Source organism: Bos grunniens, chromosome 29, assembly GCF_055505025.1.
Source record: "Bos grunniens cultivar Pamir isolate PY7600 chromosome 29, Bosgru_T2T1.0, whole genome shotgun sequence".
Taxonomy (NCBI): domain Eukaryota; kingdom Metazoa; phylum Chordata; class Mammalia; order Artiodactyla; family Bovidae; genus Bos; species Bos grunniens.
Window position 1 is genome coordinate 25,982,350 of NC_141193.1, and position 3,752 is coordinate 25,986,101.

Below are 3,752 nucleotides of genomic sequence, written 5' to 3' on the forward strand. Positions count from 1 at the left end.
ACTCCAAGCTGAGCCAGACCAAGGGACGCATGGGCACCAGAATACCTGGGGAAGGCATCCCCTCTAGCTGTTGCCTCCGCCCACCCTCCCTGGCCAGGTGTGGTCACTTGCCCTCGGTGGCCTTCCCCCAGGGAGCTGAGTCAGAGCTTTCCAGCCCAGAAGTGGGAGGACACAGAGTCTGGAGGCTGGGTTGGAGTTCATAACTCCTGTTCATCCACTTACTAACTGGAGTGGTTTTTTGACTTTGTACCTCCATGCTGTCATCTATAAACAGGAAATGGCAATATTCTACCCTGCAAAGAATAAATAAGATGTTATCAGGCAGTGCCTAGCACGGAGTGGGCATTTGAGAAATGTTTGGTCCCAGCCGTTTTCCCTTGGTTTTGCTGGCACTGCTTCCTGTCCCATTACCTGTCTTAACTTTGGGTCATTGTGTGTAATTCAGTCCAGCTGCCCTGGTCTTGCTTGGGTGCAAGGTACAAGCCAGAGAAATGTGTCCTTTATTGTCATGTGTTTTGAAAGGTTTTGTCCCTTCTGGGTTACTCTCTGAGTGCTGTCCAAGAACACAAATGGCCTGCTTTTTTTTCCTCCATTGATCTTGACAAATGCAGAGCTAGCACCTGGCCCTCTCCATTGAATTCCATTATACTCCATATGCTGATAGCTCCTCAGATGAGCCCTCTTGGATGGCACACCGCAAGAGAAAAAGCGAAACACTACAAGACACGGAGATTCTGGGTCCTGCCCCACTCCAACCTTCTCCCCCATACATAGAAACACTGTCCTAGTTTTCAGCAGCCTAATTGAACATCCATCACATAAGGAAAAAAAAAAACCCTGGCTTGCCACCCACACCATTGTGCTAAGAATAACTTCTCTCCCAGCAGTAGAGCTGGTCAGAGTCATTTCCTAATGTTTCCATCTGGAATTAGGTGTGAGGATTCAGAAAGCGCATTTGTCCATTTTGAGTCTGAAGCTGGCATGGGCTCTGAAACTTGGAAGTCTGACAAAAAACCAAGAAACCTAGAGTAAACATCCAAACACTTAAATACCCCCAAATCTGTCTCCTGTTGAAAGCCTTTTTTCCCTTTTGTGTGTTGTTTGGATCTCATTGAGTCTGTTCTTCCTAGTCTGTCCAGGAGTCAGTTTTAAATACTGACTTTATTTACTGAGACGGGGTTCAGTTGAGCTCAGCATCTCACAGCCGAGTTCCCAAGCGCAGGACGTCTCGATGACCAGGAGCATGGGTTTACTGGTTTCAGGTTGAAATTGGCTTTTTAGAGTGATTGCATGCCTGGCTTTGGGGAAAGGATCATTTGTCGTTTAATCTTCCAAATAAATAGAATCATCCGTTCATTCAAAATCTATTCCCAGAAGGCAAGCTTTGTGCCGGACACCGTGCTACTTAAGCACCAAGACCGTGAAATACACACAGTAAGATATCCTTCTCGACTCTGTTGGAGGCTGGAGTCTGATACCTGAGATTCCCTAACTCCAGCAGCATGGCAGAATCATCTGGAAGCTTTAAAAAATATATATTATTTATTTATTTTGGGCTGTGATGTGTCTTTGTTGCTGCACAGGCTTTTCTCTAGTTGCGAAGAGCAGGGGCTACTCTTCGTTGAGGAGCACAGGCTCTAGAGCACCCCAGTTTCAGTAGCTGCTGCACGTGGGCTCAGGGATTGTGGTTCCCGGACTCTAGAGTGCAGACTCAGTAATCTGGTGCATGGGCTTAACTGCTCCGAGGCATGTGGGATCTTCCTGGAGCAGGGATCAAACCCTGTCTCCTGCGTTGGCAGGCAGATTCTTTGCCACTGACTGAGCCACCAGGGAAGCCCTGGGAGCTTTTAAAAAAAAGCTACTTTGTGGGTGTGTTTTCTCAATCCTTACAATAATCTTCCAAAATATTGCTACTGTCGTCATCTTGAAGATGTGGAAACTGAGGCACAGTAGCAGGAGTCACTTGCCCAAGGATATTTAACATCTCGGAAAGGGCGTAGGACCCCAGGCGCTCTGCCTCCAGAGAGCTGCACTTACCACTGAACTGTCCTGCCTCCTCATGCATGGAAGTGTGAGAGGGACTGGCAGGCCTGGCTGGTGGGGGCAAGTGGCGAAAGAGAAACTAGCAAGGGGAAGCTGGAGAGGTGGGTTAGGGCAGGGCAGGAAGGGCCTCGGGCGCCCAGACTAGAAGACAGGATTTTATCCAGTGAATGAGCGGAAGACCTGCCACCTATACCAATGAGAGCAAGAAGCCACTAGCTAGGGGGCTTGGGGTACATTTCTACATGACAGAAAGTAGGTCAGTGTTTTGGAAGGGAGCGCGGAGGTGCAGGCGCTCGGTGATGACAATCAGCTCTGACAGCAGCTCCGTGCTGAGTGGGGAGGAATGTGAGAAGGACCTCCCGCTCCTTCTCCCCACTGAACTCTTGCTTCAACATGTTATCTGGACCTCACGGGTCAGCCCCAGAGCAGCTGGCTCTGTGCCTTCCTTCCCTGACAGCCGCATGACCTCCCCAGCACCGGTGCCCACCACAGCCTTCCCACGCAGCTGCCGGGTGCAGCTCATCAGAGCACAGGGGTGAGGGTGGCCACGGAAGAACCAGAAACCCGCGTCCCTGCCCTTGATGTAAGCCAGGACAGAGGCTGCCTAGCCCCTCGGAAGCAGTAGGTGGTAACAGTTAAACATGTGATCCTGGGTTTGAATCCCAGCTCCGGTGCTTAACTGCGTGATTTGGGGGCAAGTCCCTTAACTGCTGTGAAGATCAGTTTCCCCACCTGTAAAATGGGGTCGCCATTCCTACCTTGCAAGTGTGTGTTTTAAAAATTGGAGCTATCAGTCATAACACCCCTGGTAATAGTGTCTAAGACTCTGAGCAAATGACAGCTCTTATTATGGTTAATGGCCATGACTGTATCCCAAGCCCCTGTGGGTCTTGATAGCCCAGAATGAGAGGCCCTTATTTTGCAGCTGAGAAAACGGAGGCCTGAAAGGGATCCATGGCTTTTCCAGGGTCACCTGGAACCTGAACAGCAGAACCGGGAGCAGGGGATACCTTTGAGAGGCCTCACCGAGCAGGGGTGAGAAGTTCAACTCAGGATTGGCCTCGGCCACTCCTAGCCTTTGCTCTTTCTCCCTCCATGATGGCACAGATACAGCCTTTCTGGAAGGGTTTTGTGGACGAATAAGCTGTCATTCCAAAGTGCTGAAAAGCACTCCAGGTGCCAAACCATGACTCTCCATGGATTTCAACACCTCGGCTGGCATGCCTTTCTGCCAGATGCACGCTGCATGAGGACTGCGTGTGTGTGTGTGTCGGTGTGTGTGTCTGTGTGTGTGTCTGTGTGTGTAGAGGATAAGGAGAGGGACAAGGAAGGAGAAAAACACACAGAAGAGTCCAGATTGTCCAGAACCTCTTTTTATACTTGAACCCCAGTACACTCTGGCTTAGCCCCCTGCCCTGTCACTCAGACAGAGCTGCCCTCGTTCTGCCCAGGTTCTTTGCAGCCTATGTTCAGTCACCTGCTGCGGGAAGGTGTGAGCCACTTTGCTCTGCAGCAATGATTTGCCCAGCCTTCAGTCAACAGAGTCAGGGACTCAGTCCCGGGTGGCTCTTGTCAAATAGGGTGTCATGGAAAACCATGGCATTTGGGATCAGACAATAAAGTTTTGAATCCCAGTTCTACTGCTTCTTGGATGACCTTGAACAAATTACTATTGCGCCTTAGTTTCTTCATCTGTAAAAAGGGAGACA